Source organism: Palaemon carinicauda, chromosome 16 (genome assembly GCF_036898095.1).
Source record: "Palaemon carinicauda isolate YSFRI2023 chromosome 16, ASM3689809v2, whole genome shotgun sequence".
Lineage (NCBI taxonomy): Eukaryota > Metazoa > Arthropoda > Malacostraca > Decapoda > Palaemonidae > Palaemon > Palaemon carinicauda.
This window is the reverse complement of record NC_090740.1, coordinates 100,862,483-100,871,995: the sequence shown is the minus strand read 5'-3', so window position 1 is coordinate 100,871,995 and position 9,513 is coordinate 100,862,483.

Sequence of the window (9,513 nt, the reverse complement as noted above, 5' to 3'; positions counted from 1 at the left end):
CATACTTAGCAAATAAATTTTCTTCTTCTTCTTCTTCTTCTTCTTCTTCTTCTTCTTCTTCTTCTTCTTCTTCTTCTTCTTTTTATTTTTATTATTATCATTATTATTATTATTACTTGCTAAGCTACAACCTCAGGTAAAAAGATGGATGCTATTACCCAGGGGGCCTCAATGGAGAAAATAGCCATACGAGGAAAGGAAATGAGGAACAAGGAAATGTTTTAAGAACAGTAATGACATCGAAATAAATATTTCCTTAATAAACTATAAAAACGTTAACAAAACAAGAGGAAGAGAAATAAGATAGAATAGTTTGCCCGAGTGTACCCTCAAGCAAGAGAACTTTAACCCAAGACAGTGGAAGACCATAGTACATAGGATGTGGCACTGCCCAAGACTAGATTTAGGATTGTCCTTCTCCTAGAGGATCTCCTTATAGACAGACGTAAAGTCAAATAAACTTTTGTTAAATTTTCCAGAATATTTTGCCAAGCTTTCGATTGAAAAGTTAGTAATCAGAAAATTGATGTGGCCTTGATGAAATAAAAACCTAAACTCATTACATGTAATTTAAGTGAAATTAAGGGTAATTTATTCGAAAACATCCTATTGTCTTTTAATGTCAACTTTGAAAAAATTGGTTCTTGACGAAAAAACTACAATTTCTGATCAAGTAGAAGCCTTCTTGCATGTAACAAGGGTTCACCAGTTACATTTATCTGAAATCGTCGGAAACAAAACTTTCACGAAATAATAAAAAAAAGTGTTTTACGTACTCTAGAAAGGTACAAGTAAAGTTATAATCAAAAGAACACCGACACTCGGGGGAAATCTATCGTCAGATGTCTCTAGTGTTCCCATGGCAAAACAGACAAAGAGTTACTCTTCTTAAAACTTCTACGAAATGGGATGTGCATATAATAACCTTAGTGAATCAAAAACAGTAAAGGGCCGTCTTTGTTAGAAAGGCATAAAACTGTTGCAGATTGAGTTGCCATATTTCAATTCTGTATAATCGTTAGACATCTCGACTATCCACTTGAAATACAAAACACACATCCATACCCCCCTACACACCCACGCACACACTTATAGATATACGAGTATATATATATATATATATATATATATATATATATATATATATATATATATATATAATTATATATATATATATATATATATATATATATATATATATATATATATATATATATATATATATATATATGTATATATATCATCATCATTTTCCAATTACTACTTTCTCTTAAGAGGGTCCGAGTAGACACTTTCCAGGGAAGGGTCAGGTGGGTGCACCTCACCCCCTTCCCTGGCCCTTCCGACACTGTGGGAACAGGAAAGTCATTTCTGTTTAAGGGGTTATGGAGACAGGTTAATTGTTTAATCTTGGTGCAGCCGATAACTTGATAACCGTTAATGTTCTATCAAATTCGGCTAACCTAAGTAATTATCAGTTGATTTGTAAAAGATAACTCCAGTAAAATAAAGTAGCTGCTGTTGTTGGAGGGTTGATAAGTAACGAAATTCAAGTATTAAATTTGCATAACAGATAATGGATAATGGATGCAATAGATACTGATGACTGCATTTCGTATCGAAAATAAGTTATATTGAGGTAAATGAGGATGCTATTAAATTCCGGCAAAAGTTTTCAGAAGCTTGTTTTATTTACAAATCATATGAATAAAAAAAAATCATGTTTAATTGTAAAACGACGAGATTTTCCGAAATTTTGTCATGAAACCATGATATAGTTATTTTCCCAAAATGTATATGCTACCCGAAAAAATACAAGTGGATATGGCATAAGAACAAAATGATTCCCCGTGATATTACCCAGATTGTAGGTTATTAATGATTATGTATTTACAAGTAGCTTTATCTTGAAAAATTAAAAAGCTTGGAGATCAAACTAACTTCTTACCAGTTTCAGGCACAAAGGTCTTAAAATCTTGATTCAAATAGGTTCAACTCTCTATGATAAAGTCTCTATTTACAGTGATCAAGTGCCCGAATTAGCAGAGCTATATGGGGCTGGATGTGGCTATTTTGACCGAGTAAATTAATCAAGGTAGATGGATGCTTAACCAGAGAAAAATACATTACTATCCGTGAAGCTCTAGTTCTGATTTTTCGAGCAATAGCCATCCATACCAGCTCCTCAGCCTATCAGGGTAACAGATAAACCATGATTTTTTACAGCTGATGCCGTAAGCGGGGAAAGGTAATAAACGAATATTAAAATATCTCTGAGATGAATGTTTGATATTCCTTTTAATCCCTAAATCATACAGCTGAAGAGCGATACCACTGGATTCCTAAATATTTTTCTCACTTTTTAGATTTTATTTTCTTAGCTTCTTCCTCTATCCCCTGACATGTTGTGTTAGGTCTTTATTCTTTAGCATTTGTGCTCCTTTCTTTCATTCTTTGGGTCTATTCTTTAAATTTATTTTCCTCTGTTTCATTATTTTCTATCAATCTTTATTCATTTATTTATTAAACATTCTCATTATCTTTGAGATGAATGCCCTTCCGTCTCGAAGCTCGTCGAAGGCCATCCAGCTAAGTTCCTAGCCTCTCATTATCCCTCCAGAAAAGAAATCTCTCCAGAGCGGCATCATGAAACACCTTCACTTAACCATTTCAACCTGGATCTATTTGATATATGTGTGAAGCCCAGACAAGATATTCATTAGCTGGATTCAGGAATAAGGAATTTGTAGCACTAAATTTCATTTTCCTCTATCCTTTTTTTTCTTTAAATCTCCACCAAACTAAATAACTTGCATTGTGAAGCATGCTTCCAAGAATAAGTGATGTCACTCAGATTATTTTTTTTTTTTTAAATACATATCTCATTCCTTTATTATTATCCCAGTTAGCGAAAATATCTTCGTTGATTTAAATGTAATCGGGTAAATTCTCCTACAGAGCATTTTAGTTATATAGAATATAAAATATAATGATCTAAGTATATCGAGCCAGACAAATGTTGTTATACGGACCCTTTACGAAGCAAATCTTCTAAACGCCTACAAGACGACTCACTAACTACAGCTATTTTTTTCCCCAAAATCCCGCATCATTTCATTAAGCATGTAAATCTACCAAAATAATCTCGTTATATACAAGATCTTTCTTTAGACTTTAGTTATATATACCCTGTAAGAACTATCTCCAATTTTGCCATACGGCCTCGATAATTATCAAGCGAATAAAGCTCTTGCGGTAAAGATTGAATTACCAATGTATTACTGTATATATTTTAAATTCTAGTTTTAATGCTAACCAGTGTAAGCCAAGATCAAAGACGGTAAGAAAGCAAAGCTCAACGAAAGGGAATATAGAAAAAAAATTGATGAATGAAGGGCAAATGACTAAGTCTAAAGACTGACACCGTGCATCCCCTTGCATCTGAATAATTTAAGATATATTTTACAGGAAAGTATCCTTTCGTATTACGAAATGTCGCAGTCTATGGATATATAAAAGCTGAAAAAGGTTTCAACAGTAAATCTAGCTTCTGAAAAATAACGATAAGTTTTTGGAGGCAAAATAATATCCTTTCTATTGGAATCATAGTATAATAATGGTAAACAAAATTTTGTTATGCACTAAGGTCTACAAAGGAGATCAAGTGCTGGTAGATTACCGGTACTTAATAAACTAGAGTAAGCTCAAGGAGTTTGATCTCTCTCTCTCTCTCTCTCTCTCTCTCTCTCTCTCTCTCTCTCTCTCTCTCTCTCTCTCTCTCTCTCTCTCAATGAATTTTCTTCAGGTGGGGTAAAACTCATTTATGGTGTTTTTTCATTAATATTTTACCGCATCAAACCATGATTGAGACTACACTTTTTTTTTTCTGTCAGTAACTTGAAAAAGACCTGATGAAATAATCTAATGTGAATTATAACGGAAGGAATTGTTTAAGTACGACACTCAAATTTTTCCTCATGATTTGGTGGGTTCATTATATATATATATATATATATATATATATATATATATATATATATATATATATATATATATATATATATATATATATATATAAATAAATGTATGTATATATATATATATATATATATATATATATATATATATATATATATATATATATATATATATATATATATATATATATATATATATATATATATGTATATATTTACAAGTGTGTGTGTGTGCATTCGTATTCTTTTTTATAGTGGATATTCGAGACGTCAATTGATAGCAGAATGAAATATGGCAACTTGATTTATAACATTTTTATGTTTTCACTGACAAAAACAGCCCTTTACTGTTTTTGACTCGCTAAGGTTGCAGTATGCTCCGCCCATTTCGAACAAGTTGTAAGGAGGACAACTTCTTGTCTTTTTTGTCATGGGAACACTAGAGAAATCTGACCAAAGACTTCCCCGGATGGTCGGCGTTCTTTTTATTCTAATTTTACCTTATAAGTAAACTCTGCTCTCATTTATTTCTTGAATATTCTTTTCCTTATATAAACTTTGACGCAAATACCGATAGATAAAGATGTAAAAAAAAATCATAAGCTCTAAATCTGACGTTAAATACCCTTGGACTTTTTCTTGTCATCCCAGAAATTAAATATGAAAGTATGGACTTTTCATTTTATTTTCTAGACATATAAGTCGAGTCACACAATTACTTCACTGGAAAGTTTTTACCAGAACTCTCTCTCTCTCTCTCTCTCTCTCTCTCTCTCTCTCTCTCTCTCTCTCTCTCTCTCTCTCTCTCCTCTCTCTCTCTCTCTTGACGGCCTTGCCTTCATGAGGAAACCAAGTCCTGGAACTCTCCACCCATATCAACTATCAAAGGATGATTTATTTACTCTGCAAATTTGTGTAAAAACGAATTCCTGGCATCAAATGGCAGACACTAACAGTCGCTAAACAAACGTTAGTACCATTTGACATCTCATCAACAGGATTGTTAAGAAGAAACTCCCACCCAAGTGTTTTCCACCATAGCCCTGCTCTGGACGCTCAGGGCACTATTAACGAGTGGTCAACGAAGTACATTAAGCATCAACCTTTCAGCCCAAAACGATATTCTCAGTCCACCCAGGAATACTACCTTGCCCTCCGTCTCAGAATCAACTTACTGAGCACCAATGAAGACGACGATGTACCTATAACTATGGAAGAATTATGACCTGCCTTGGCAAGGAGTAAGAAATAAACGCCTGGTGAAGATGGCATCACCTACGCAACCCTCTGCACACTTATAAAGGTACCTGGAAATCCTCTTCTCCAGCACTACAACTCATTCCTCTGCCAAGGATATGTACCACAACCAAGGACTCATAGTACAATTGTGCCCAGTCCTAAGTCCAGCATTGACAAATTCCGACTCAAGTCACTCACCTACTGTTTCTTCAAAGCATTCTACTTTCACGTCTTGCGTTCCAGCTCTAAGAAAAGCTTTTGCCCAGATTATACGACTTCTAATCCCTATGTGTGTGTAAATAATTTTCCTTATGTTTGTGAAATTAATTTTCTCCTTAACGAAGTTTCAACATCCATACATAGTTGAAAGAAAATTCTAATACACATAAAAATCTTCAGGAGCTATTCAGCGAAGCGCATCACAGGAAATGTACTTGTAATTACATGATAAACAGGGTATTGGTAGGTTTGAGAGAAATGACTTTGACAGCTCACTTCCTGCGTATTGTGTAAATGTCAACAAAACCGTGAGCTAATTGATATATATATATATATATATATATATATATATATATATATATATATATATATATATATATATATATATATATATATATATATATATATATATATATATATATATATATATATATATGTTTGTGTGTGTGTTTGTGTGTGTAGGTGTGTGTTTGTTTCCATATTTATGTGCAGGTATTTCATTATCTTTATGTCTTACTTTTGCTAATAAGCATAACATATTTTTATTTAGACACTAAATGTCTTTCGCTACTCCCGTGACTCATCGTGTGCCCAGAACAAAACTTTTCCGCTGCAAAGCCTTAATCTTTCAAATCTCCAGATATGAAAAAAAAAAATATACCTCCATCTTTGGTTTACTTTCTCACATCCACAAAGAAAACGCATAAAATATAAAGTAAAATCTCTCTCTCTCTCTCTCTCTCTCTCTCTCTCTCTCTCTCTCTCTCTCTCTCTCTCTCTCTCTCTCTCTCTCTCTCTCTCTCTCAGTCATCTGACATAGCAATGGTTGTCTACAAGCCCTGTGCCTTGTTATGTTACAAATCTTTTTGAATTATCAAGTTAGTAGTGGAATGCTCCACTTAAAGCAGCTTATGTGGTATTGATGCACACTCAGAGAAAGAAAACAAAAAATTATATCTCCTTGACAAAAGGCGATTTACAATCACTTATGTAAATATTCGCCAGACAAAGTTAATTTTCTATTTGTTTTTGCAATCCATGATCTCAGTTCTTAGAACACATTTCATGATATATCTTATTTTTCTTTTATTCCGATTTGTTCATTTCAATTGCACGTAAAAGATTGTATTCATGGGCACAACAATTGTATATGTGTATACGTGTTTTCTTCTTATGAGAGAGAGAGAGAGAGAGAGAGAGAGAGAGAGTATATTCTCAATTATTTGCAGTCCCTGATAAAATCTATGAAGACCAATCAATTCGTGAAAGCAGATAAATGAAACGTGATTCATATGTCATATTTATTCACTAGAAAATTCCGTCTAATTTAAAAGAAAAAAAAAGAAAGTTTTGATGCAATCAATCATTACTGATGTGCGACTACCAACCCAACCAATTTCTCTTGTAGGGAGGCAGATATTGCTGCTATTATATATATGTTATGATATAATAAGGGATTCTAAAAATTAATTAATCATTGATAAATTAGTTCAAATGAAGCTATTCAAGAAAATTAATGGGTATTTCGTTTCCATTGTTTTCTCTTGGTTTTGTTTATTTGTGTCAACAGGAGTTCTCTCTCTCTCTCTCTCTCTCTCTCTCTCTCTCTCTCTCTCTCTCTCTCACTCTCTCTCTCTCTCTCTCTCTCTCTCTCTCTCTCTCTCTCTCTTACCACTAAGGAAATGTATATATTGGTGTCATTCTACAACTTTTATTTCCTTATCTAAATGACTATAGTAAAATTTCGTACTAATGATTATAAAATTTATTATACTTCATGTGGATTAACATAAGCTTTTTCGGAATCATAGAGTAACTTCTCTAAACAAGAAGCATATGACAACATTTTATATGAAATATTAAGACTTAGATTTAAGGACATATAATCAACTCGAAGGTATGCAATTTCATGCATTCATATCGAGCTGAGCTCATATTTTTTTTCTAATTTCTTGCATGACCATAGTTAATGTTCTTTTATCTCCCTAAACAAATCGTCTGTTGCTAACCAGTGAGAGAGAAAAAAAATACACAAAAAGGAAATAAAGATAAAATTAGTTCAGGATCATTAATACTAAAATGGGAAATTCCAGGCGAGGTCATGAAAGGCTCCGTGAAGTAGCTCAGCTTTGCCTTTCAGAGGAGTTGAGTCAAGGGCCAGTGCACCTGCCACCCGTTGAGATAGTACCACTAGAGGGGAATTAGTCAGTTCAGCTCCACTGTTACAGCGCCGACGATTCAGCGCCATAGTTTCAGCACCACAAAAGTTCAGAGTGAAATATCTCAGGGCCAGACTATTCAGAGCCGCTAACTGATTTTTTTCGTTTTTATTACATTATAATTTCTGAAAAACTTTGTCATTCAATCAATGGTTGTTTATGGTTGTTTCACCGTTTTCAGATGATAGTTGATTTGCTTTTGTTGGATATTTTTTTTCTTTCTTTCAATTCCAAATTGCTAGTTTGTGTTCAGATTATGTAGTTACAATACCTTAAGAAAATTATAAACCCATGGCTGATTCCGTAAAAATCAAGAGAGGCAGAGAGAAGTTCTGTCATGACAGTTATATTTATCGTTTCGACAAACCCAGCAAAACTCAAGATCTAGTTAAGTTTTGGCGATGCCATAAAGATGGTCGATGTACAGTAAGGCACGCATTCACACGTTAGAAAGAAAGGTGATCAAAACGATTAACGAACATACGCATCCCCCTTCTGCAGTTGCCATCGAAGTGGAAAATGTCATAACTGATGCTAGAGACCGGGTTGAAATGACTTGTGAGCCGCTAAGTACAGTTATCAATAAGTGCATTGAAAAAAAAATGTCGTGGGAGGTATGACACAGTTACCAAACAGGCAAGCAATGCGTAATCAATTGTGATTTTGAGCGGGCTGCTTTTACAGCCATGAAATCAGTGGATGCCTTTTTCCTCTTTCTCAAAATCTACTAAAGCAGCTAAGTGGCTTTGATCTCAGGAATTCATACTGCACTAATCATGATTTTGCATTGCATGCGAAAATGATAACTGCTCTATGATTTGTGCCAGTTGAAGACCTAGATACGTAGATTCATTGGTAGGTAATTTACCAGAGGAGTTAATTCCCGTTTGAAACTGGTTTGAAGACAATTATATTGGTCATCCTCATCGGTGTGGAGCAGGCAGATAAAATCCTTTATTTCCGACAATAAAAGAACATTAGATGGAGAAGACAGAACAAATAACTATGCTGAGGCGGCCAATAGGGGATTGAAAAGTGAACTCGGAATGTAACACCCGACCATTTGGAAATTGATTGATATCCTAAGGCTAGTTGAAAAGGGTAGAGACGAGTACTTCGAGAAACATGCATGCGGCCATGAATCACAATTGAAACTACTGAGATACAGAAAAGCAGATGGGAGAATTTTAAAGATAGTTTCCGAGTATGGCATGAGAAATGAAATTTAGTACCTTCGTTTAATAGGACACCATTTAATGAATTGAAATAGTTTTTTGATATTATATTTTTTTTATTTATATTTATTTAATTATCTTTTATTGCCTATGATGTATTGTAATATGAATTATAAATTATTCTATTGTCCAATAAAAAGTTGATTGTGTCTTGTATATTAAAGAAAACCACATATCTTTCAGTTAATTTAAATTCATATGGATTTACTTAGATATTTTTATTAAGTTAAAAAAATATTAGCAATAGTGCCATATTTTGGCAAACCCTTCCCGCAAGTAGGGGTGTGGGAAAATATATGACAAGCCTGTATCTTTCTGGCGCTGAAACGTCTGGAACTGAATTATCTAGCGCTGAATTTTCTGGTGCTGAAACGGCGGTGCTGAATCGTCGACGTTGAAACTGTGGCGCTGAATAGTACCGTACCCCCGCGAGAGAGTTATTGGGTCCTTTGACTTTTCAGACAGTACTCCATTGGATCCGTCTCTCTGGTTACGCTCATTTTGTCTTTGCTTACACATACACCGTATAGTGTGGCCTATTATTTCCACATTTTTTCTGTCCTCACACACCTGACAACACTGGGAATACGAAAATTTATTCTTTGCACAACGTGTTAACCTCTG